The 27976-nt window shown below is 45.1% G+C and overlaps 1 protein-coding gene across 6 annotated transcripts in view; it reads right to left on the bottom strand.

Moving 5' to 3' along the window:
- LOC124776614 (esterase FE4-like) overlaps positions 1-27976 on the bottom strand; it is a 219884-nt gene that overhangs the window by 190742 nt on the left and 1166 nt on the right. For 4 of the 6 annotated variants that reach the window (XM_047251697.1, XM_047251698.1, XM_047251699.1 and 1 more), the window contains exon 2: positions 6161-6340. The exons of 1 other annotated variant lie outside the window; for it this stretch is intronic. The gene's annotated coding sequence lies outside the window, so the exon portion shown is untranslated. Of the gene's footprint in view, positions 1-6160; positions 6341-12029; positions 12121-27976 lie in introns of those variants that run through there. One more of the 6 variants, XM_047251696.1, reaches the window with a different exon arrangement.

The following is a 27976-nucleotide window of genomic DNA, read 5'->3' as shown; positions in this document are numbered from 1 at the left end:
AGTGAAAATCTCATTCTGGAAACATCCCCGAGGCTGTGGCTAAGCCATGTCTCCGCTATATCGTTTCTTTCAGGAGTGCTAGTTCTGCAAGGTTCGCAGGAGAACTTCTGTAAAGTTTGGAAGGTAGGAGACGAGATACTGGCAGAAGTAAAGCTGTGGGTACCGGGCGTGAGTCGTGCTTCGGTAGCTCAGTTGGTAGAGCACTTGCCCGCGAAAGGCAAAGGTCCCGAGTTCGAGTGTCGGTCGGGCACACAGTTTTAATCTGCCAGGAAGTTTCATATCAGCGCACACTCCGCTGCAGAGTGAAAATCTCATTCTGGAAACATCCCCCAGGCTGTGGCTAAGCCATGTCTCCGCTATATCCTTTCTTTCAGGAGTGCTAGTTCTGCAAGGTTCGCAGGAGAACTTCTGTAAAGTTTGGAAGGTAGGAGACGAGATACTGGCAGAAGTAAAGCAGTGGGTACCGGGCGTGAGTCGTGCTTCGGTAGCTCAGTTGGTAGAGCACTTGCCCGCGAAAGGCAAAGGTCCCGAGTTCGAGTCTCGGTCGGGCACACAGTTTTAATCTGCCAGGAAGTTTCATATCAGCGCATACTCCGCTGCAGAGTGAAAATCTCATTCTGGAAACATCCCCGAGGCTGTGGCTAAGCCATGTCTCCGCTATATCGTTTCTTTCAGGAGTGCTAGTTCTGCAAGGTTCGCAGGAGAACTTCTGTAAAGTTTGGAAGGTAGGAGACGAGATACTGGCAGAAGTAAAGCTGTGGGTACCGGGCGTGAGTCGTGCTTCGGTAGCTCAGTTGGTAGAGCACTTGCCCGCGAAAGGCAAAGGTCCCGAGTTCGAGTGTCGGTCGGGCACACAGTTTTAATCTGCCAGGAAGTTTCATATCAGCGCACACTCCGCTGCAGAGTGAAAATCTCATTCTGGAAACATCCCCCAGGCTGTGGCTAAGCCATGTCTCCGCTATATCCTTTCTTTCAGGAGTGCTAGTTCTGCAAGGTTCGCAGGAGAACTTCTGTAAAGTTTGGAAGGTAGGAGACGAGATACTGGCAGAAGTAAAGCTGTGGGTACCGGGCGTGAGTCGTGCTTCGGTAGCTCAGTTGGTAGAGCACTTGCCCGCGAAAGGCAAAGGTCCCGAGTTCGAGTCTCGGTCGGGCACACAGTTTTAATCTGCCAGGAAGTTTCATATCAGCGCACACTCCGCTGCAGAGTGAAAATCTCATTCTGAACACACTCACCCGTACCCCAGGGAGGACTCGATCCTCCGATGGGGAGAGCCAGGGGGAAAGGAATACAGTAACAGATGAATGGACAGCTTTGATAGATGAAATAGTGAAGCCAGCAGGGATTCAAGTAGATAAAAAGGCAGGGCCTATTGGTAATCCTTAGATATCACATGGCTATTGAATTTAAACGATTAATGGAGAAAATATAAATAGGTAGCAAATTAAGCATACGATTAAAAACTGCCATCGACAGAGAGTGAAGAATGCGCAAGAAGGAATGACAAGATAAATACAAGCGTATAAAAAGGTGTTTAATTAGGGGAAAGAGAGATACAGCCTATAGGAAAAGAAAAGAGGCCTCTTGAGAAAAGAGAAGTAGCTATATGAATATCAAGAGCTCCATGGAAAACCAGTACTAAGCAAGGAAGGAAAAACTGAAAGGTGGAAGAAATATATAGAGGGACTTTACAGGAAAATGAACCTGATGGCAATATTGTAGAAAGGGAAGAGGAAGTAGGTGACAATAAGATGGGAGATACGATACTGCGAGAAGAATCTGATAGAACACTGAAAGATCTTAAACGAAACGAGGCCTCTGTAATAGACGGCATTCCCTCAGAACGACATATCCTTGGGAGAGCGAGCCATGACTAAATTATTCCATCTGCTGCACAAGATATTTGACGCAGGCGAAATACCCTCAGACTTCAAGGCGATTGTAATAATACTAAGTCCAAAGAAAGAAGTCGCTGTCAGGTGTGAATATTACCGAACTGTCAGTTTAATAAGTCATCGTTGCAAAATATTTATTCAAATTATTCACTGAAGAATGGAAAAATTGTTATAAAACCGAACACGGGAAGTTCAATTTGGATTTCACAGAAACATAGGAAGGTGCGAAGCAATACAGACCCTGCGACTTATCTTAGAAGGCAGTTACAGAAAGGTCAACCTACGTTTATTGCATTTGTAGACTCAGATAAAGCCCTTGACTGAAATATATTCTTTGAAATTGTGAAGGGTACCAGATAGTGTAAGGTTATATACAACTTGCACTAAAACCCGATGGCAGTTATGAGAGTCGAAGGGCATGAAAGGGAAGTAGTGGTTGAGAAGAGGGTGAGGAAGGATTGTGGCCTATCCCTGATGTTATTGCAGATTGAATAACATCAGGGATAGGCCACAATCCTTCCTCACCCACTTCTCAACCACTACTTCCCTTTCATGCCCTTCGACTCTCATAACTGCCATCGGTTTTAGTGCAAGTGTATAGAACCTTACAGCTAGAGGGACCCTCACAATTCAAAGAAATAATGTTCGAGTTCAATGCTGTACTGAGACTAGGCAAATGCAGATAGAACGGGAGTGACCTTTCTGAAGACTGACTTCTAAGATAAGATCGCAGGGTCAGTATTGCTGCGGCATCAGCCTATGTTTCTGAGAAATCAAAGATTTGAACTTCCCTGGTGTCGTTTTAGAACGAATTTTTCCATTGCTGTCAGTGAATAAGTTTGAAAGAAATATGATTTGGATAGATGACGTAACTAATGAGGGAGTACTGAGTAGAACTGGAGAGAGAAGAAAATTGTAGCATACCCTGTCTGAAAGAATGGATCGGTAGATAGGATACTTATGAGAAAACACAGAATTATCAGTTTAGTACTGGAGAGAAGTATGCGTGTGAGTGAGAGGGGGGGGGGGGAGGAGGGCGAGGGGGGCGGGATTGTAGCGTTAAGCGTTAGAACAAAAGATGAATAGAATAAGCGGGTTCAAGTGGATCTAGGTCGAAATAGTAATTCTGAGATGAAGAGGCTTACACATCGTAGAGTAGCGCGGAGAGCTGCATAAAACCAGTCTGCTTGAAGTATCAAGAAATTACGTTTCCTTATACAGAACAAAATATCACCAGATCTTGAGCTAAAAGCCATTAATTTCACTCCGTGGTCCCCTAGTAAACTTACTCAATAAGATGGCATAGCGAGTACAGTGGTTGCCACTGTATCTGACCAACTACAGCAGCGTGCTGTAAAGATATCTGCACTGGAAATTTCTTGAATGAGTACGTACCAAGCGAGTTTACGTAGGGGTATCTTTTAAGGTGATGGATTTCGATTATGTCCCTTCCACTTGACTTTCACACTTGTGGCACGCCACAGACCAGCGAGTGAATTTCGATTCACCTTGGACGAAAAGCAATGTCAAAACATTCTACAACGCATTTCAAATGCCGGCCTTCACACAAGCCTTAAAGGAACGGCAAGGGATTTCAACGTCAAGATTTCTCATGAAGAAAATTTTTACGCTGAACGTAAGTGGATGGACGGTAACTCATCTGCTAACATCCGAAATAAACCTTCGAAATAAATCTTCGCAGCGCTCATTCACAGTAGTGGATTTAGTCCATTTGTGTCCCCTTAATATTTTTCTGTTGTTTGTTTTGTTTTTGTGACACGTTGAAAATAGTCAGACACGAATTGAATACTTTTTCCGTGCGCGTTCTTCCACAAAAGAAGTCAGAGATCCGAGAGCGAAATAGGATATGCGTCTTAGAATAACTGGATAAAGAAAAAGCGCAGTGTATAAACAAGAACATAAATTGGCGAAACACTTTTCATTAAATAGCCTTTCTCAGCAGGAAACTTTCACCTCTGTTAGCGGAGAAAACAAAATGCAGTTGTTTTTGACGTCATTTGGCAACAGGAAGGAGAAAACAACGTATAACACAAAAACGCTCTGCAAATACCGTTTCAAATAATACTTAAAAGGCGATATACAGAGTGTTTGAAAGCCTTCACATTAAACATCTAGGGGAAATAGATCAGTTCATGTGGGACAACTACACTCCTGGAAATTGAAATAAGAACACCGTGAATTCATTGTCCCAGGAAGGGGAAACTTTATTGACACATTCCTGGGGTCAGATACATCACATGATCACACTGACAGAACCACAGGCACATTGACACAGGCAACAGAGCATGCACAATGTCGGCACTAGTACAGTGTATATCCACCTTTCGCAGCAATGCAGGCTGCTATTCTCCCATGGAGACGATCGTAGAGATGCTGGATGTAGTCCTGTGGAACGGCTTGCCATGCCATTTCCACCTGGCGCCTCAGTTGGACCAGCGTTCGTGCTGGACGTGCAGACCGCGTGAGACGACGCTTCATCCAGTCCCAAACATGCTCAATGGGGGACAGATCCGGAGATCTTGCTGGCCAGGGTAGTTGACTTACACCTTCTAGAGCACGTTGGGTGGCACGGGATACATGCGGACGTGCATTGTCCTGTTGGAACAGCACGTTCCCTTGCCGGTCTAGGAATGGTAGAACGATGGGTTCGATGACGGTTTGGATGTACCGTGCACTATTCAGTGTCCCCTCGACGATCACCAGTGGTGTACGGCCAGTGTAGGAGATCGCTCCCACACCATGATGCCGGGTGTTGGCCCTGTGTGCCTCGGTCGTATGCAGTCCTGATTGTGGCGCTCACCTGCACGGCGCCAAACACGCATACGACCATCATTGGCACCAAGGCAGAAGCGACTCTCATCGCTGAAGACGACACGTCTCCATTCGTCCCTCCATTCACGCCTGTCGCGACACCACTGGAGGCGGGATGCACGATGTTGGGGCGTGAGCGGAAGACGGCCTAACGGTGTGCGGGACCGTAGCCCAGCTTCATGGAGACGGTTGCGAATGGTCCTCGCCGATACCCCAGGAGCAACAGTGTCCCTAATTTGCTGGGAAGTGGCGGTGCGGTCCCCTACGGCACTGCGTAGGATCCTACGGTCTTGGCGTGCATCCGTGCGTCGCTGCGGTCCGGTCCCAGGTCGACGGGCACGTGCACCTTCCGCCGACCACTGGCGACAACATCGATGTACTGTGGAGACCTCACGCCCCACGTGTTGAGCAATTCGGCGGTACGTCCACCCGGCCTCCCGCATGCCCACTATACGCCCTCGCTCAAAGTCCGTCAACTGCACATACGGTTCCCGTCCACGCTGTCGCGGCATGCTACCAGTGTTAAAGACTGCGATGGAGCTCCGTATGCCACGGCAAACTGGCTGACACTGACGGCGGCGGTGCACAAATGCTGCGCAGCTAGCGCCATTCGACGGCCAACACCGCGGTTCCTGGTGTGTCCGCTGTGCCGTGCGTGTGATCATTGCTTGTACAGGCCTCTCGCAGTGTCCGGAGCAAGTATGGTGGGTCTGACACACCGGTGTCAATGTGTTCTTTTTTCCATTTCCAGGAGTGTATATTTAGAGACAAAATGTACACTACACTTCCCAGTGAGGCTGCATTCACTCCTTGATCGCTCGCCCACGCTTATTCTCTCAGTCGTCTTCTGTCGTAGCGAGATGTCGTGGGCACTGGAGAAGTTAATATAGACGTTCAGCAAATCAACGGGTGTGGCGGAAAGCCGTCCAGCTGGGCCTTTTCTACCGGCGACCTCGTCTGGCTTCCGCAAGAACAATGACCCCAGCGATGACAGCGGACAACCCTCAGGACACAGAAGTGTGTGGTGCAGAGCCCACACCTCCCGTTGCTGACAGACCTAAGGCGCCGCAGGGCGCACCGAAACTTCGACTGACGACGGAGTGGGCTGCCGCTATCATGTCGGAGTCCTCAGATGTTCGGCAACGAAAAGACCGTCATGAGTGGCTGACCACCCGGCCGTACACTGAAAAGCAACGGGGCAGGGAGCGCCGCATACGTCAACAGCACTCAGAGCCGCCGAAAGGCGAGACTCTGCAGCAGAGGAGTAGACAATGGAACAAATGCCAAGCAACAGTGGCACTCGAAGACGACTAGCGCAAGAAGTAACCCGCTGCTAGCATTTCTCGTGCCAACAAAGGTTGCAAGCAGAAAGTGGTGGTCGACAAGCGAGGCTGGTCTCCACTCGCAGCCAGTCTAGCAAGGCAGGCACGCTCACCGCAGTTGGAGAGTCGCGCCGAGACGCAGTTCAGAGGCTCCGAAGGCGCCTTCACGCTCCTGCAGAAGCGAGAAAATGACGCTTCGACATTAGCAGCCGCAATAGGGGACAATCTTAGCCCCAACCATGGTGGCCAGCGAGCTGCCGTAAGGTTGGAGCCGAGGCCACCACCGACCGTCGCTAGAACAAAAGACAATATCGCAGATTCCTACATCAGATACCACAGTGGCTCAAGTCAGACCTCACTGTAAAATCACCAGGAAAGAACCTCATGCAGATTAACCTCCGCAACTATAACGACTACCGCAGTGTGACCAGTGGGGCACTCACAATCCAGTGGATGTTCTAAACTTCAAATGTTCAAATGTGTGTGAATTCCTAAGGGACCAAACTGCTGAGGTCATCGATCCCTAGAGTTACTCGAACCTCCGGCGGAAGGGGCCGCGCAATCTTCTACACTTGCGCCACAGAACCGGACAAGGTGATCACGGCTGTATTTCGTGGCTTCCCACATACAAAGCAGCTTTATCCCCTACAAGAAGAGCTCAAAAACCTCGAGATCGGGGTAAATACAGTGTTATGTATGAAATCACCAGACACAGGTGAGCACAGACCCCCTTTACTGGCCATCGCCAGGGACGACACTGTAAATCAGATATTGTTCGCCGTGACCAGGACCTCGAAGATGGTAGTGATTGTAGAAAACCAGAAGCCACAGCTTTGGTGGCCTCAGTGCTTCATATGTCAGGGCATCTGGCATGTTCCAGGCAACTCCCGATGCCTGGTGCCTTCATTAACAGTACGTTTATGCTGCAGCCTCGCTATTGGCAACTCACTGCTCACTGCTGGCACATCGTAGCCTTGCTAATCGCCAGGAGCCTTGCCACAGTTAAGCTGCAACCTCGTATCTCGTCGTTCGCTGAGAGTAATTACCCTGCAGCTGTTTATATACCTGGCAGACTGCTACCAGAGTCAAACATGGTACTGCTGGAGTGACCTCGAAGCAGACAATCATGACTCAAGTTTCATGATATTCGACAATGGTCGTGGTGCGAAACACAAACAGGATTCATATCATCTCCTGGCGAGCATAGCAGCAGCAGCGCGAACAGCGATCGTGCAGATTAAATGGGCGAAAAGACTCAGTAGGCTTGTTCCATTATAGCCAGGCTATGCTGAAGAGCAGCGAGCAGCGAGGTAGCAGCATAAACACACCCTGTGTGCTGGCGGCCATCCAACCCACCAGTGCACCCTGAAGAGAGAAGACGAACCATTGTCCGTGGACTGTGGCAGGAAATACGTGGACTGTTACCGCTGGCTGCGAGAAATTGAAACTGCGTTAGCTCGTCAGTAGGGAATACCCTACAGGACGCCACACAAGTCCATAGCAGCAGGCTCCCACGGCCGTTCGGGCTCTAGTCAGGGCGACATGCCACTAGCGCGAGTAGGTGCGCCGTCAGACGTCCGCGCCCAGATAAACCTCAGGGTGCAAGCGAGGCGGGCGTCGTCGCCGGCGCAGAGCAGCCACAGCCGCCGCTCACTGACGCAGCAGCCGTGGCCACTCCACACTCTAGAAGACGGCATGCACCCACCAGCAAGCGCATTTTCTAGACGCAGACGGGCTCTCCGCACGAGATGGACTTGCGGAATGGCCCGCATGCAGCAGAGTAGGCGAACTGCGCCCTCACCGCACAGAAAAATACCAGGTGGGACGTCGACACCGAGAAAGGTGGCGACAGTGGCCATGCTGTAGCCGTCGACCGTAATGTCAGAGTCGAATCGCTTTCCGGCAAAATGTTCTTTTAACCTAGGGAACAGGCGATAGTCACAGGGCGCCAAATCAGGACTATTGGGTGGGTAGGTGATTACGTTCCACTGAAACTGTTGCAGGAGAGCAACGGTTTGCCGAGCGATGTGTGGGCGAGCGTTGTCATGGTGAATGTGTACGCCCTTGCTCAACATTCCTCTTCTCCAGTTCTGAATTGCCCGTTTGAGGTTTTTCAGAGTCTCACAATACCTGTCAGCGTTAATTGTGGTCAGAGCGATTCAGCTCCGACGAGGTGAAAGAAGAGGTTCATACCTTTCTGAACAGCATGCCGACGAGCTGGTATGACATGGGCATACAAAAACTGCCACAGCGTCTACAAAAATGCATCGACAGAAGTGGTGATTATGTGAAAAATAGCCAAATGTTCAAGCTGTAAACTGATGTAAACCATTGTAGAAATAAACAGGTCTATGTACTTATAAAAGAAAGGACACCTTACTTTTGGAATTACCCTCATAGTTTAGACAAGAAGAGAGTAGAAGCTTTCGAAATGTGATGCTACAGAAGAATGCTGAAGATTAGATGGGTAGATCACGTACTAATGAGGAGGTACTGAATAGAATTGGTGAGAAGAGGAATTTATGGGACAACATGACTGAAAGAAGGGATCGCTTGGTAGGACATATTCTGAGGCAACAAGAGATCATCAATTTAGTATTGAAGGGAAGCGTGGTGGGTATAAACCGTATAGGGAGACCAAGAGCTGAATACACTAAGCAAATTCAGAAGGATGTAGGTTGCAGCAGTTGTTCTGAGATGAAAAGGCTTGCACAAGATAAAGTAGCATGAAGAGCTGTATCAAACCAGTCTCTGGACAGAAGACCACAACAATAACAACTGCGTGCGCTGCATACTACCCGAGTCCAGTAAACTGAGTGATTTTCAGCAAGAGAGCCTTAAGAATGAGTATTTCTGTACTTCTGACAACACGCAAGGGTCCAATTCGACATGTCGAAACCTGTACTGAAATTTTTCACAGTATTTAAAAAAATTTTAAAGTTACTTATTTAGGTCTCACGAAGAATTTCATAAAAATAGTTTTGTACAACCGTTCCTGCTAGGCAAGCCAATCTCTGAGTAAGCAAACGCAGCCGTGACAAGAGAACATAGCGGAAAGTCCAAAGTGCATTCACTCGAATTTTAAGCACTTGAACCATACCAAGAATGTCTTAAATCAATAATTGTTTGAATAACCTGCAGTTCATAATGACAACTAAACTCTTGCAGATGTAATTGCTACGTAAGTGACTACCAGAGAAAAGACATTCAATTCAGTGTATGTTACATCCCAGATGATTTCCATCAACCGGGATGTTCGTTTATTGACATGAAATGTTTTATAGCAATTCCTATAGCACAGTTCTTATAATAATTTTTCAGTAACGTATATTTTACTAACAATGTCACACATTCTTGTTCATTCCCTGCAGTCGTCACAAAAATCCTAAATGTCTATGGAATGACGAAAACAAACGTTTTCTTCACACCAGGCACATCTGACAAAAGGAAAACTAATGTATTCAGGCACTTCACAGTAAGTGCTAGTTTCATTTAGATAAAACTGGTATGTAGTAAATAATAGTCGTGGCCGTTGTTCTGAAATACAATACGGCCCGCTGATAATCATAAAATTACACAGATCTATAGGATACTGCATTGTCAGACAATTTTTGAAATTGCTTTACATCGTAGAGAGGCTGAATCAAACTGCTAGTTCCCTGTGGAATTCGACTTATATGAACAGTCTTTTCGTCATCGTCCTAAAGACAGAAGTATTGATATGTTCAGGCCAAGTGTCCAACAAAAGCAAAGAATTATTTTCTCCAGCTGCTCAGAAGACGTTTGGGATATAATACTGGAATTTATTCTCTTCCGTTTCTTCAGATTTCGCTACACCGATTGCAAGATTTTTGCAACTAAATATTGTATTTAATTTTTGGTCCTAATTGGCCTTGACGTTCCTGAAGACATTTATAAAGCTGCGGAAAAAGTAATCCACTGGTATTTATCAGCGGCATTGTTGATAACGAATACGTCATAACGTTCATCGACTGCTGAGCGACTATATCTTCTTTTTTCGCTCAAAATGATAAAGTGTGGTTTGCACGCAATTCCTGCACAATATCTGACTGATTGGCTTTACACACAGCACTTTAGGAAATAACAGGAAGCTTAGTCTTCACGTCAGCTACGAATTTCTCTATAATACTACCTATTAATGACCCCTTCTCCGCACGTTTACTTGAAGTAATCTTTGCAATTTTGCGACTTTCTTTTCCGTGTAATTTCCCGAATATGCGTAACCGGATTGAAGAAGCCTGCAAATCAGTAATGTTCACGTCCCTTGCAATTCAGAGCGACCTGTCTGTCTGATCACCCTCGGTAACAGTGCACCGACTCTCAGGAGCAGTTATAAATCTTTGGAATAGTTTCCCTTCTGCACTTTTGCGAGTTTCGTTTGGCGCATATTTCGTGCTTCGTGTAAATCTTTCTTCCATTTATACAGTTCATGTTCAGATTTTGCGAAACAAAACCGGCTTTGCACACTGCTTGAGTGTTAATCTACGTGGGCGCAGAGAGTCCGAAAATTGCATAGAGAACGAACACGAAGGGGAGCACAACACGCGGCCGGAGCGAGGCATTGACAACGGAACACTCAGGACAGAGCACTGGGCGAGACGAAGGCCTAGCCAGCGGGTGCTGTTGAAATGAGCGGCACGACAACCCGGCCAGGCCTGTTGGAGCCGGCAGGTAAAAATCTGTATCAGTGGCTCTGCACGTGACACACTTCGCACGCACCCTCGCGGATGCATTATGTATTATGCCGCTGCGACAGCCTTCATTTCGATGTCCATTTGCGGGAATACTAAAACTGTGATTAATGGAGGGGCAATATTTGCATGAATATTCTGGAAAAAAATTAATTTAAAGTTTTCAAAATTGCCACCTACGTTTCTAGTCAAAAAATAACTACAGCTTAATTAACTACAACATAGAGTGTGTTAATGAGAGGAAAGGCCATATTACCACACATTGTGTTCTGATTAAAAGTTTACTTTACAGTCAGGCTGAAACCACTGAGACTAAATACTTGATGACAAGATTTTATTTCTTGTGATGTTATTAAAACAGAGACTGACGCCTCACCAATAGTTTGAATGTTTAACTGCAACATTATGGGTGACTTTTAGGACAACGGTAATAGATTAGATTATTGCAATTACTGTGCGTTTTATTCAGGAGTTTCTCGCTTCTGCAACTTCCATGTACGGTAGAATGACCCAAACCTGTATAATTACAAAAGGTTTAGTCAAATAATCTGAGATATTCAAAGCAACAGAATTGCTGCGTCTGATGTTAGCTAGCAGCAGTAAGAAGAAATGCAGTGGATTTCTCGCAAGAAAGTTAGAAAAATGTAAGAACTACCGTTCACGACATAAGCAAAGAATGTTCTTCACTTAATTACGAATTGGCCCTTAGAGAATGTATAGTTACAATTAAGCACTAACAGCTCGTACAGAAGCAGACAATTATTCTTTCAATGCTCCATCTGTTAATATATTGATAAAAAAGGTCTAATGTAAGATACAATAAAAAGTACCCACTGCAAGCATTAATGATGATTTACAGAGTATCAAAGCACATATTATAAAACATGACTGTATACTGGTGCATTTCAAATTAGCGGCTCCTCGTCAGAGAAACTAGAGTTAAGTCGGGTTTGGTACTGACTGTCATTGAAATTGTGTGGCTGCTCCCGGTCCCTATCTGTTAATATTTTTTTTTTACTTATAAAGAAACTTCATGGGCTGAAAATTATTGTATTCCCTTGGCAAAAAAGTATTTCTCACGCGCTTCCTCTTGATCCTTTCAGTCAAAGACTGCTTCTGATTGCAGTACGAAAGACAGTAGTGTAATGGCGGACATCTGTAGTAATCTTTTCAACATTACTTACACATCGATGTGATCACGCATCACACGGCGTCCCGAAATCTATGGGCGCACACTCTGCCACACTTGAGCCCGGCACCCTGTACTTACCGTCTGTGCACTATACAGAGCACGACTGACCGACCAAACAGCTAGAACAAGACACGCCAGCACTTTGGGAACCTGTTTCCAAGAGACCTTTGTCACAAATGACAAGCACGTTGAACAGTACTCGGGTTTTATAGTAGCTTTCAGTTCGTTTCAGTATTATCTACTGGTATAAACGAGCATGTGTTTCCTGTAGTTTGGGCGTTACGAGTGTGTCATTAGCCATGATGCTACTGTCATCAGTCGAGCAAACATGCACTATGCTATCTGATTAAGATTCCGTAATAGGCACTCACGTAAGCCTATTGTCTTTCGCGATATGCACGTGCAACGAGAAAAACCTGCCTCTCTGAATACTGAAAAGCCAAAGGGAGATATTGCTGATGGTGGCTCACTACAAACGACGCCTACCAAAAGAAAAGTTCTCTGGAGGTGAAATTTTTAAAATAATTATTTAACCCTTGTAACATCTTAAAACGAACCCTTCTCAATGTTTTACAACTTTTGGCTGGAGAACGAGTGTAACTATTAACGCTGGGAGCCTAAAAATAAATACAGAGGTGCACAATATTGAACTTAGACACATTCGAGCCCCATTCTTGATCTTAGCTGGAAGTATTTTTGAAGTAGTAGGAATTTCTCTAACAAACGCTGATTTCCCTCTCGCATACTAATTACACTCCTGGAAATTGAAATAAGAACACCGTGAATTCATTGTCCCAGGAAGGGGAAACTTTATTGATACATTCCTGGGGTCAGACACATCACATGATCACACTGACAGAACCACAGGCACATAGACACAGGCAACAGAGCATTCACAACCTCGGCACTAGTACAGTGTATATCCACCTTTCGCAGCAATGCAGGCTGCTATTCTCCCATGGAGACGATCGTAGAGATGCTGGATGTAGTCCTGTGGAACGGCTTGCCATGCCATTTCCACCTGGCGCCTCAGTTGGACCAGCGTTCGTGCTGGACGTGCAGACCGCGTGAGACGACGCTTCATCCAATCCCAAACATGCTCAATGGGGGACAGATCCGGAGATCTTGCTGGCCAGGGTAGTTGACTTACACCTTCTAGAGCACGTTGGGTGGCACGGGATACATGCGGACGTGCATTGTCCTGTTGGAACAGCAAGTTCCCTTGCCGGTCTAGGAATGGTAGAACGATGGGTTCGATGACGGTTTGGATGTACCGTGCACTATTCAGTGTCCCCTCGACGATCACCAGTGGTGTACGGCCAGTGTAGGAGATCGCTCCCCACACCATGATGCCGGGTGTTGGCCCTGTGTGCCTCGGTCGTATGCAGTCCTGATTGTGGCGCTCACCTGCACGGCACCAAACACGCATACGACCATCATTGGCACCAAGGCAGAAGCGACTCTCATCGCTGAAGACGACACGTCTCCATTCGTCCCTCCATTCACGCCTGTCGCGACACCACTGGAGGCGGGCTGCACGATGTTGGGGCGTGAGCGGAAGACGGCCTAACGGTGTGCGGGACCGTAGCCCAGCTTCATGGAGACGGTTGCGAATGGTCCTCGCCGATACCCCAGGAGCAACAGTGTCCCTAATTTGCTGGGAAGTGGCGGTGCGGTCCCCTACGGCACTGCGTAGGATCCTACGGTCTTGGCGTGCATCCGTGCGTCGCTGCGGTCCGGTCCCAGGTCGACGGGCACGTGCACCTTCCGCCGACCACTGGCGACAACATCGATGTGCTGTGGAGACCTCACGCCCCACGTGTTGAGCAATTCGGCGGTACGTCCACCCGGCCTCCCGCATGCCCACTATACGCCCTCGCTCAAAGTCCGTCAACTGCACATACGGTTCACGTCCACGCTGTCGCGGCATACTACCAGTGTTAAAGACTGCGATGGAGCTCCGTATGCCACGGCAAACTGGCTGACACTGACGGCGGCGGTGCACAAATGCTGCGCAGCTAGCGCCAATCGACGGCCAACACCGCGGTTCCTGGTGTGTCCGCTGTGCCGTGCGTGTGATCATTGCTTGTACAGCCCTCTCGCAGTGTCCGGAGCAAGTATGGTGGGTCTGACACACCGGTGTCAATGTGTTCTTTTTTCCATTTCCAGGAGTGTATTTCATGGAAGTATGTTCCGTCTTCGCAGTTAAATGAAAGGCAGTTTGTTTTTGCCATAGATGTTTCGCATCTTTTATTTGTGAAGCACCCTCAGTGCCCTGCAATTCAAGTTTGTTTACGCACACACACACACACACACACACACACACACACACACACACACACAGAACAAACAAACACAAACACACATTACGTTCTCTCATGTTTTTCAGGTTACCAATAACTTTTGTAGCACAAGTTTCGTACTGTTAAATTACAGTTTGATGTTACTTACGATTTCCAGTGTAGTTAGTCCATGTGTTCACTCCATCCCCGTACTCCAATGGCCGATTTTCGACATTCTTTTCACCCATATTTATTACAACACTGTTTATTACACGTGGGTTACAGAATAAGAAAGACACTCCATTTACATTTACAAAAAAATAGACAAACCTGATAAATAACAAGAATCAGGTACACAGGATGCGTCACGTAAAACGCAACACCCCTTTTATTTCGAACACATTTCGTACACATATCGAAACACGGTTTTCGGCAAATGTTAGAGTGTCAAAGAGCAAGTATTCTTTTATTCGGTTAAGCCACTACTAACGGAGATATTGAATCAAGTACATTTGATAAAGGGTACTGTATACTTTTTATAACTGCATTCGATAGCTCTTGAGAAGAAAATTACAGTGACATAGCGTTTGTTAACGTTGCAGTTGAACCTCACCTAAAAAAATTCGATAAATTTTATACAATCTGAGAGGACGGTGACCGGAAACATCACCCAACAGAGCTCTCGTGCCCTGCTGTGTTATAATTTCAACACGTTTTCCTGTTTACTTGTCTGAGCTGCAGGCCGCTCATTCCTGCTTCAACATTCGTTGCGTACAGCCATGTACATCCATGATGAGAAGTTGGGTATGCTACTTGTATATCGTGACGAGTGTCATTCGCATCCTGCATCGACAGAATCTCCATCACTATCATCTGTCACATGATCAGGCACTCGACGACCGTGATTTCGAACGTCATACAGATTTTTGTTGATTTGCCCTTCAGTAACTGAGACGCGACCCTACGTTTTTCCAACGGGTGCTCTTTACCGATGAAGAAGCGTATACTAACGACGCTAGTGTAAATTTGCATAACATGCGCTACTGGGCAGCCGCAAATCCACACTGGCTTCGTCAGGTGCAACTTCAACGGCCGTGGAGATTAAACGTATGCTGCGGCATCATAGAAAATTATAGGACCGTAGTTCATCTCAGGCGTGCGAAATGGACATTCGTACACACACTTTCTGACGAACATTCTGCCGATTCTTCTAGAAGAGGTACCAGTGGATATTCAACAGAGTACGTGGCTCCAACACGATGGTTGTCTAGCTCGCTTGTCCCGTCTTGCAACGCAAATACTGAATGAAAAAATTCTGTTGATTCTGTTGCCAAATGGCCTGCGATGTCCCCCGATGTGACTCCTTTCGATTTCTTTCTCTGGAGAGAACTCAAAGATGCAGCCTATGACGAAGCCCCAACTACCCCAGACGATACGTGCCGTCGAATTGCCAGTACATGCTCTGTCATATCATCTACTATTATTACGTATGTTCATCGTTCTTTCGAAAGGCGATTGCAAATGTTCCTTTCAGACCATAATCAACAGTTTGAACACATGCTTGAATAAAGGATAAAGATATTTCTTTGGGAGACAAAATTTATGTTATGTGAGTTGGTTGGTTACGAAATCATTGTTACTAAACTGTTTATTTCATTTAGATGTGTACGAAATCACATTAAAATCTCAAATAAGTCGACAGTGTGTATTGCACGTAGCCGGTAAAACTGTCATTACACGCTAACGTTCAGCATGAAACGACGATTCGTTAAGAAGGATACTTATTCTGCGGTGTACAGGTGGTCACCAAAGAATTTTTAATAAAATGTTTAGTTCATCGAATGAATCCCATATTATATATTTTAGAGCAGTGTAGGTAGCGACAGTTGTCTGACAACTCTACCTCTAAGAAGCACATAGCCACGAGCAGGAAAAGCGAGGTGCAATCGCCCTTCTAACATTTAGATATTTAATACAGTAGTTGCTTTTTGCAGTACATAAGACCTCTTCATTTTTAAGAATGACCAACTAATTTCTCTGTTTGTGCTCACGTAATCTGGGAGGACACACAAATGTGAAATAGTTTTCCTAAGTCGTTTGTGGTACACTAGATTCTAGCCTATGTCGTACATATAGAGTATTCGTAGGTGAAACTTTATCTAGGTCGTAAGTTGGTTCAAGGGGACATAAAGCTTTATTCTCGTAACGCAGGACTACCTTACGGTATACAACTCCGCAGCCTGGTCCAAGACGCCTGTTTGGCAGTATTTGCACCGCAAATACCGTTTCCGACCACTGTGCTCTTACACTCTAGGACATTTCTGAGGAAATGACTAATGGTTTGTTCTGTGATCCTATGTTGCTGGTTACCAGCAACTAATTTAATGCTAAAGACGCAATGGAGACACCTTAAATCAACATATTCCTCGCCGTAGCAACATACAGGATGATCAGAAGTAGTATGAATAGCTTATAAGAGTGTTGCAGGGGAGGTTGCTCTGAGAAATAATTTTTAAGAAAAAATTCGACACATTGAAGCTTTTCCAATTTAATTATTTTTGAAATTAGCTAATCATATGGTTTCTCGCTCGGATTCAAGCAATCTGCAAGATGAAACTTCCTGGCAGATTAAAACTGTGTGCCCGACCGAGACTCGAAATCGGGACCTTTGCCTTTCGCGGGCAAGTTGGTAGAGCACTTGCCCGCGAAAGGCAAAGGTCCCGAGTTCGAGTCTCGGTCGGGCACACAGTTTTAATCTGCCAGGAAGTTTCATATCAGCGCACACTCCGCTGCAGAGTGAAAATCTCATTCTGGAATCTGCAAGATACCATATGCGTCAGATGTTCTCATAGCGTAGATGATTGTGCACGAGGCTGCTCAGTCACTGGCTCAGGTTTAACCCTCACTACCACTCCATGTTAATTTTTGTATCGCTCTATTGTTTGGTTTGACTTTGCGCGCCGACGACCTAATTGGCTAACTTCAGCGCTAATTAAATCGGAAACGGCGCTACTTATCGAATTTTTTTTCTTAAGAATTATTTCTCAGCTTAGCCTATACTGCAACAAACAACCGTACAACGTTTTCCCACTGTTTCAGACCATCCTACCGTGTAACATTACATTAGTATTTACTGGACTTGCAGATTCATTATTATAACTATTAGGAGTAGTATGTTCTTAGGTTGGTTAGTACCTCCAAGTACATGTGACAAGAGCAAGCCATTAATGCTTATTTTCCTGTGGAGAGCAAGTCAGATGTTAAAGTGTGGGTGCAAAACTGTTAGTTTACACTGACAGGCACAGTCGACTTAGTAGTGGAGTTACGATCATACAGAATAGTCATCATCTTCAGTTCAAGCGTTGGGCCTTTTTCTGTTTAGCTTCCATGTCTTCCTTGACTTCTTCTCCCAGCTGCATTAAATCTTCTTACACGCAAAAAACATCAGATAGTAAATTAAGTGATGTGTTTAGGGGAAGACTATCAGAGACAGAGAAAAAACAACTAACACTATAAAGTGGGTGCATATTAAGGTGTCAGTTATCTCATCTGCAGTTGTACACCAAACACATATTAAAAGGGCGTGCTGAAAAGTAAAGCACCCAGGTTTTTTCTCTGTTCTCAATACTGGTTGAGGTATTACTACTACTACTATGAAATATTGTAAGTTACACTCTTTACATAATTTTTTGAATAAATACAAGAACAACGAATGTTCAGATACAGTACTCTGAAATTCTGCAATTCAAATAATTTACATAATTTTTTGCATAGGTATGGATATCGCTATTACGCGCTATTTTGTGCATCACTTATAATCATTCCTATTAAATACAGGTATTAATGTGTCTAAAAATATCTTTGACTTTCATAATGCCTATCATTTACTTTCAAGTGAGGATTATGAATTTTTGCTGCATATGATCGATCATGCTACCATTTCTATACCTCATTTTAATGCTTCACTATGACTTGAATGGATACGAGGAGGACTTTAAATTTTCTGCTTGCAAAATTGAGCTTGTTCCACCATCCTGGATTCTGACTGGCTGGAAGAAAGCAAGAGGGAATGGGGAAAAGGGATGTTGTTTGATGATATCACTGATAAAGAAGTGTGGTGCTTTATACTACAGTGATGACATCATGCGTTCAGGGTTCATTCTCCCTGTCTCTGCATGTAGGCAGCCCAATGTCACGATGTCAGAGTGTTCTAGTTAGTAGATATATACATGATTAACAAAAACAGCAACTGTTACGTTTTTCGAAATTCCAATAGCCTCGAAAATTAAAGAAGTATGGTTAACTGATGAACGACGTATGTCGTAATGGTGCACAGCGCTTCTATAAAATACGGTAGTTTCCCGTCTGTGTAACAACGTTGTTACGCTTTCCTGTTGTTCCTAATGTAGAGAAACCACAGATATTCTCGCCATTGGTGACAATATTATCACTGCTTGTGCCTCTACGGCGCCAGTGGCAGACAGGACTCATTTGTCGATCGGCATGGCGTGGTCCTCTGGGTCTGACACTGTTGTAGAACGTTACATCCCTGATTCGGCTACCCGTATCGATGTCGTTTTATGCACCTCTAAATGTATATCTCGCCTTCAGAAACCACGCACGAGATTTTCGTATTCTCTCGATAGCTATGAGTGAACTACAGAAAAAATGAGCATGACCTTTTTGCAGGAAACTGAATGTAGTTAAATTTTGTTCTGGGATACGTTTCCGCTGGAGGCCACGGTTTACAAGTCATTCAAGAAATACGTACAAAAGTGACCTTCAAACGCAGCTCTGCCCCAACTCGCCACTCAGCTGTTAGGATTTCTAATATGTCTTTCGTGGCACTCCCTCCTACAACTGTTCAAAAATTTTCTACTCACAGTATTTCCGGTATTCGACCTTTTCTGGTCTGTATTCGTTGGGATATTACGCTACCAGAACAGTCGTGCACTGCGTTAACGTTATTAATTTAAACGGGCCCGTGAGAGTAATGTAAGACAAAAAGACTTTTGTAAACGTTACGCTGTTGCCATTTCGAAGCAAACAACACTTACAAGCACATCAGTTTCGTAGTCACAGGGCCTGACGAATACAACGATGTGATTGTTTAACTAATGCTGTTAAAATTTAAGAAATTGTTAGGTGCAATTTTCATGAACGTCAAATTTATAATTTTTAACTACTCGACTACACCGGTGGCGTAATAAGACCAGTCAATGAAGACCATAAAGGTCGTAATATGGGAAATAAACGGTACAGCCGTAATTTTTTGTACAGTGTTAGACGGAAATGTCATGAACAACGTACTAAAAATTCTGACAAGTGGGAGGTGAGTCTGAGAATGTGGGTGCGTTTGAAGATCACTTTTGTACGTTTTTCTTGAATAACTCGAAAACCACGACCTCTAGTGGGAACGTATACCGGCGCAAAATTTAGCTACATTTAATTTCCTACAAAAGGTACTGTTCCTTTTTTTTCTAGGAGCAACAGTTCTCGCATGGTGAACAGTACAGTATGAAAATCTCGCATATTGTTTTTGAACACCAGATATAATATTGCTGGTTGCATAAAATATCAGTTAGGACAGCCCTATCATACTGCATATACGAGGGCCTGCTGAAAAGTAATGTCTGCGAATTTCCTATGTTAAATCTATTCTTCGCGTCTACATATTTACTTCTCAAACATAGTCATTCTGGCGACGAACACATTTCTCCCGAGAGACGAACTTGTTGATACCGTCACCGAAGCAAATCTGACTCTGTTGACAGAATCACAGCCACAGCTTTGCTTACACAGCTTCATCACTATCAATGTGAAGTCCTCGAAGCCGTTCTTTAAGTACTGGAAACAGATGAAAATCGGATGGGGGTCAAGTCGGGGGATGATCGAAGACAGTGACTAAAGGCGTCAGATTGTTGCTGATGTCGTAGCACTCATGTGGTCTGGAACTATCACGCTGAAGGAGAGGGTGCCTAGAGTGGGGACGAACTCTTAGAATTTGTGCTTTCTGCTTCTTGAAGATCTCGCAGTACTTTGCACAGCTTGTGGTGGTGCCTTTAGACATGAATTCAAAATACACCAGACCTTGAGCATCCCACAACATTGTGAGCATAGCTATGCCTGATGCTGGCATGTCCTTGAACTTTTTTAACGTCGGTGATTCTTTGTGGCGGGACTCCATTGGTGCTATGTTGTTTTTGGGGTCGGAATGGAGAACCCAGCTTTCATCAGTTCAAAATGCAAAAGAAATTGTTGAAAGATGTCCAGACACCTCTGTTTCATGCCAGGAATAAGTATTCGAGGCATGCACCGTGCACCCAGTTTACTATACTACAGTTGTGCAATGATGGCCTGTACACGCTCTGCTCGTCATATGCCACACTCACCTGATAGCTGTGTCTGTGTAAAAGTGGCTCAAATGGCCCTGAGCACTATGGGACTTAACTTCGGAGGTCATCTGTCCCCTAGAACTTAGAACTACTTAAACCTAACTAACCTAAGGACATCACACACATCCATGCCCGAAGCAGGATTCGAACCTGCGACCGTAGCGGTCGCGTGGTTCCAGACTGTAGGGCCTAGAACCGCTCGGCCACTGCAGCCTGCTGTGTCTGTGTTATTCCAGGTTTTTTTTCTGATGACTTCATCAACCCAATTCCGAAGAGTCTCGTCGGTTGCCGTGAGCGGCCTGTGACACACGTTGAGGTTGGCACCACCACTTCCTTCATTACGAGCAGGAACAGCCGAAAGTCGCACATCACTGATGTCGATAAAATTGTCACCGTGCACGGCTTTCGTTGTTCTACGGATTTCAATTGGAGGCACGTTTTCTGCGGATAGAAACTCGATTACAAGACGTTGTTTCTCATGCACCAATATACTTACGTTACATACCACCGTTTTAGACGCTACAGTTCGAACCACTATAGCGGCAGAGAGTTGCAGCTTGCGTCAGCAAAGCAGGAAGTCCGATCGAGTAATATACATTTTCATGCAATTTGGATGAATAGATTCTGAGAAATCAGTACCCAGAACAACCACCTCTGGCTGTAATAGCGGCCTTAATACGCCTGGCCATTGAGTCAAACAGAGCTTGGAGGGCGTGTACAGGTACAGCTGCCCATGCAGCTTCAACACGATACCACAGTTCATCAAGAGTAGTGACTGGCCTATTGTCACGAGCCAGTTGCTCGGCCACCATTGACCAGACGTTTCCAATTGGTGAGAGATCTGGAGAATGTGCTGGCCAGGGCAGCAGTCGAACATTTCCTGTATCCAGAAAGGCCTGTACAGGACCTGCAACATGCGGTCGTGCATTATCCTGCTGAAATATAGGGTTTCGCAGGGATCGAATGAAGGGTAGAGCCACGGGTTGTAACACATCTGAAATGTAACGTCCACTATTCAAAATGCCGTCAATGCGAACAAGAGGTGACCAAGACGTGTAACCAATGCTACCCTATACCATCACGCCGGGTGATACTCCAGTGTGGCAATGACGAATACACGCTTCCAATGTGCGTTCACCGCGATGTCGTCAAACACGGATGCGACCATCATGATGCTGTAAACATAACCTCGATTCATCCGAAAGAATGACGTTTTGCCATTCGTGCAGCCAGGTTCGTCGTTGAGTACACCAGCGCAGGCGCTCCTGTCTGTGGCACAGCGTCAAGGGTAACCGCAGCCATGGTATCCGAGCTCATAGTCCATGCTGCTGCAAACGTCGAACTGATCGTGCAGATGGTTGTTGTCTTGCAAACATCCCCATCTGTTGACTCAGGGATCGAGACGTGGCTGCACAATCTGTTGCAGCCATGCGGATAAGATGCCTGTCATCTTGACTGCTAGTGATACGAGGCCGTTGGGATCCATCACGGCGTTCCGTATTACCCTCCTGAAGCCACCGATTCCATATTGTGCTAACAGTCATTGGATCTCGACCAACGAGAGCAGCAATGTCGCGATACCATAAACCGCAAACGCGATAGGCTACAATCCCACCTTTATCAAAGTCGGAAATGTGATGGTACGCATTTCTCCTCCTTACACGAGCCATCACAACAACGTTTCACCAGGCAACGCCGGTCAACTGCTGTTTGTGTATGAGAAATCGGTTGGAAACTTTCCTCATGTCTGCACGTTGTAGGTGTCGCCACCGGCGCCAACCTTGTGTGAATGCTCTGGAAAGCTAATCGTTTGCATATCACAGCATCTTCTTCCTGTCGGTTAAATTTCGCGTCTGTAGCACGTCATCTTCGTAGTGTAACAATTTTAGTGGCCACTAGTGTATATTGAGCAACATCGTTTATCATTTAGTAGTGTTAGTTGCCTTCCTCATTTATTTATGTTTAGATTGTAATTGATATCTTCAAAGGAATTAAGAGATCCTAAGCTCTGCTTCAGGGGGTAGTCAGACATGGCCAAATCATCATTTTAGCGTTTATTATTTTCCGTTGCGCACATTCATTTTACACCCGCCGGAGTGGCATCTTGGAAGGTAATGTCTCTAGAATCTGTAACAAGTTTCCAGAGACACAAATTATATGAAATAGGCTCCACGAGCAGGAGTTAAGTGCCAGAAGACCTCTCAAGACTCCTCCTCTAAACTGGGTTCTGAGAGGGGCTCACGTCGCACGGGCACGAAACTAGTCTCTGTGGGCTAGGCAGTTGTACGACACAACGCTCTTTTGCGATGAAGCCCGTAAAAGTCTTCACCCTGACAGTACTGATATATGTGTGTGGAGGCAATGAGAAAGTTCATATCCTGTGTCGTAGACTGCCTCTCTTATCAAGACATTTCACTTATATTTTCGCGTGGAGCATTGTAGCAGTCGGATAGAATGGCTCTCATATTCTCCAGATCTTAACTGCACTGAAAATGCACCGGTCATGCTTAAATGAGCTGTTAGGAATCGTCCTGTCCCACCAGACACCACACAGAGGCCGCTGTGAAGGAATGGAGCAATATTCCACAGGCCTATCAGGACAGTTTGCTGAGAAATATGCCAAATCACTAGTGTCTCCAGTTACGAGGAAGGCCAACTGATTGCCGGCCGCTGTGACCGAGCTGTTCTAGGCGCCACAGTCTGGAACTGCGTGACCGCTACGGTCGGAGGTTCGAATCCTACCTCGGGCATGGATGTGTGTGATGTCCTTAGGTTAGTTAGGTTTAAGTAGTTCTAAGTTCTAGGGGACTGACGACCTCAGAATTCAAGTCCCATACTGCTCAGAGCCCAAGGCCAACTGATTAATAAAGAATGTGCTATGCAAGATGACATTGAAAAGAAACGGTAGTATCTGCAGTGCAATCTTCGATAAGGTTTCAAATAACTTCCGGGAATTCAGCCAGGTAACACTTTCAGCGACCGCCGATATTTCGGCGGGAGAACACCCCGCCATTTTCAAGGCAAATTGCAACGGACAGGCGGCGTACATGCAAATTTAATACCTCGGTTCTCCGTCAGCAGGAAAGATAACACACACACACACACACACACACACACACACACACACACTGAACACTAGTGCCACCAAAGATGACCAAAGTCAGAGCTATCGATAGTGAGACTATGAATTCGCAGGTGAGGCAGCACTGACTCTGTTCCTCTGGTTTTTGACAAGGGAGAGAGCCGGATTCCAAACAGAGTTTAAACAGAAAGCTCCATCCCTGTTAACGAGGTTGCTCGCTAATTTAATCTCAACTGCCTCCCTAATGACACTATCCCAATAGCTGGACGTGCATGCCAATATCTCGGTGTTATTATATAACATGGGGTGACCAGTATCCAAGCAATGTTCGGCAATAGCAGATCTATTTGGCTGCTGTAATCGTGTGTGCCGTTTATGCTCAGTACATCTGTCCTCCACGGTCCTAATAGTTTGACCAATATATGCCATGCCGCAGCTACAAGGAATACGATATACACCCGCCTTGCGCAGTCCAACATCATCCTTAACGGAACTCAAAAGTGCTATAATTTTAGATGGAGGTCGGAAAACACATTCCTCATTGTATTTCCGTAAAATACAACCGATCTTATTGGACGTGTTTCCTACGTAAGGCAAAAAGGCAGTAGACTTAGGTGTTGACTCAGAATTATCATCAATCACCCGATGTACAGTTGGTCGATAGCGCGACGCACATTCAATCTGTTTATCACTATAACCATTTTGACGAAATGTAACTTAAAGATGGGACAGCTCAGCTGGCAAAGTCTCAGCGTCAGAAACGACATGTGCCCTGTGTACCAAGGTACGAAGTACTCCTTCACGCTGAGCCGAATGGTGACAACTATTAGCTTGTAAGTAAAAGTCGGTGTGAGTGCGTTTCCTGTAGACTGCATGTCCCAATGATCCGTCATCCTTCCTCCTAACCAGTATTAATGACCAGTATTACGAGCAGACAGATGGAGTTGCGATGGGTAGTCCATTGTCTCCTGTGATCGCAAATTTATTTATGGAAGACTTCGCGGAACGTGCGTTGGAGTCGGCGCCTTTAAAACCCGCCTGTTTCTTTAGATACGTTGACGATACCTTCGTTGTTTGGCCTCACGGTAGGGAGAATTTGAATGTCTTTCTAGAACATCTGAACTCGATCCACCCGAACATTCGTTTTACGATGGATGTGGAAGAGGATGGTTGCCTTCCCTTTCTCGACGTGTTGGTTAGGAGGAAGGATGACGGATGATGTTGGACTGCGTAAGGCGGGTGTATATCGTATTCCTTGTAGCTGCGGCGTGGCATATATTGGTCAAACTATCAGGACCGTGAAGGACAGATGTACTGAGCATAAACGGCACACACGATTACAGCAGCCAAATAGATCTGCTATTGCCGAACATTGCTTGGATACTGGTCACCCCATGTTATATAATAACACCGAGATATTGGCATGCACGTCCAGCTATTGGGACAGTGTCATTAGGGAGGCAGTTGAGATTAAATTAGCGAGCAACCTCGTTAACAGGGATGGAGGTTTCTGTTTTAACTCTGTTTGGAATCCGGCTCTCTCCCTTGTCAAAAACCAGAGGAACAGAGTCAATGCTGCCTCACCTGCAAATTCATAGTCTCACTATTGATAGCTCTGACTTTGGTCATCGTTGGTGGCACTAGTGTTCAGTGTGTGTGTGTGTGTGTGTGTGTGTGTGTGTGTGTGTGTGTGTGTGTGTTATCTTTCCTGCTTCTGACGGAGAACCGAGGTATTAAATTTGCATGTACGCCGCCTGTCCGTTGCAGTTTGCCTTGAAAATGGCGGGGTGTTCTTCCGCCGAAATATCGGCGGTCGCTGAAAGTATTACCTGGCTGAATTCCCGGAAGTTATTTGAAAGTTGTATACGCCAGGAGAAACTCAGGTCTCACTTCTATAAGGTTTTGTTATAGCTTTTTTATTTGTATTTGTCAAATGTAAATGTGTTTATCTTCTTTTCTTGTGGTTGTATCACAGAAGTAAACCAGTTTTGTTTCTTATTATGTCCACTTGTAACAACAAAGCAACACGCAACATTGACTGTGACCACTGTATGTAATGGCTACTTCACTGAGGTAGGGCGTCCACTGTGCTATTATTATTATTATTGCTATTACTATTATTAGAGGCAATGGTCGAATGCAAAGCATTTGCCACCTGTAGCCTTCCAATTTCTGCTAGTTCAGAAGTAACGAGTCCAGCAATCAAGTGATTTTCAAGCAATACGTATTGTACACACATTTTAACTTAGTTCATTGTAAATAGGATTGCAAAGAGTGGATAAAGTCATCTAGGGAGATGAGTGCTGTAGAGGAACCATGTTATATAACAAGTGTCTACCGTCAATGTATTTTGTTTTCTGAGAAGGAGCTGTAAGTAGTACTCGCAATGTACTCTGTATTGCTTCATCCATACATATTATAAAAATGGATGTATGTATGACTGTGTGTATGTATGTTCCACATCTCCTCCTAAACCACTGGAGCAATTTCAAATAAACGTGGTACTCATTTCCCTTCCTGTCAAACAATAATCGCTGTTTGATAAGAACTACCTGTCTAATATAGTTCAGTAGTTACGATACCATAAACAATGAGGTGCGCGAAAAACAGCCGCATGACCTTTAAATTTATTACTTCCGTGTTACTAACTCTATTCCCAATAAATCTGGCAGACAGTATCCACGCTTGTTCCTAAATGCTCCGACAAAACTATATCATGGTACAACATATAATTTTCTTTGCTACTAACTCTTCTCACAACACAATGCCACTGAATGTACCTACAAATATATCATCGTATGACACATAGGTTAGGAGATATGACGTCATAAACACCGACAAGGGAAACTCCCCATCAAAACTCAACACAGATCAAGCATGAAAGCAGGAAGAAGGTGTACTGAACTGTGGAAAAAAAAGCAAAATAGAAAGAGTGAACGGTCCAAGCACAAGAAGTGCAATATAGAGCGGCATTAAAAAGAACGGCTTCGTGGTTAAGTGGTGACGGTGTTCAAACCTCTCTCGTGTCATTTTTTTCCCTTTTTTTCGCTGCGAGCTGTTTTCGGATTTGTTTATGTGTCGTGGTGTAACGTCCGTCTGTAACAGCGAGGTGTAAGGAAAGGACCTATAATAACAGTTGATTTTGTACAACTACTCTATTAGCAGACGAAAGGAAGTGGCTTTCAAATGGGAACCGGAAACGTTTGATGATAAGACGAAAAGTCAACCGAATCCTCCACCGCAAACCATGTCTGGTGTGCCGCACACAACATTAGTGACGGTGTGTGTGTGTCATATGATAGAAACTTCTTGCCGACGCACGTAACTTATTCACTTTGTGAGTGCGTGAGATACGGCTCCTTGCCCTAAATAAATGTTCATATAAATTTGAATATGATCACGCCCAACGAAATGATGAAAATATAATTGTCAGTCACTTAAGCTGCAACAAATGAACACAACAGTTTGATAATCATACAGTTTTTCTGTGCCTTATCAAAACATATGTTTTTAATGTTTTTGAAATTAAGTTCCGATTTGGGAAGTTTGTTGTAACATAGTTCGCACCCGTCTATTTGTCGTTTTCATTTCTGTGAGACGTTTTTATGGTATCTTGCCTGCTCTCACTATTTGTCACATTTACTTGTGGCGGTAACGTTTTCTTACCACATGACTCATATTCCATAACCAATGCATAGTATGACAGTTGCCGAGACTACAGAAAGAGAACAAACATTTCAATGACAGGACCGACAGCTCTTAACGCTATGAAATAAGTAAATAAGCGGCAGGAGGGAATTTCGAACACGGATCGGCCGGTTTACAGCCCATCACCGCGACCACTTAACCACGACGCCGCGGCTTTTCAGATGCGCTCAATATTGCAATTGCTAAGCTTGGGCCGTTCACTGTTTCTATTTTGGTTTTCTTTTCACAGTTCAGTACACCTTATTCCTGTTTTCATGCCTGACCTGTGCTCGGTTTTTGACGAGCTATCTATCGGGCTACCTTAGCAATAAATCTGATGGGGATGCGATGGAGAGTTTCCATTGTGAGATGCGTGAAGAACTGCCCCATAACGCACGAAGTTATAATACTTTTATTCTTTACTACTAAGACACTCCTACAGTCGAGTCAACTTAAGGAAATCTATATCACCTGGCAGCGTTCTTAACAGCTTTGAACTGTGAAGCGCATACGGCTGCAAGCGAAAACAACAACCGCGTATAGAGAGCTATGAAGAGACATTATCAAAGAGACGTTTAC

The sequence above is a fragment of the Schistocerca piceifrons genome, chromosome 2, assembly GCF_021461385.2.
Source record: "Schistocerca piceifrons isolate TAMUIC-IGC-003096 chromosome 2, iqSchPice1.1, whole genome shotgun sequence".
Classification (NCBI taxonomy): domain Eukaryota; kingdom Metazoa; phylum Arthropoda; class Insecta; order Orthoptera; family Acrididae; genus Schistocerca; species Schistocerca piceifrons.
This window is presented reverse-complemented; position numbering and strand designations above follow the sequence as displayed.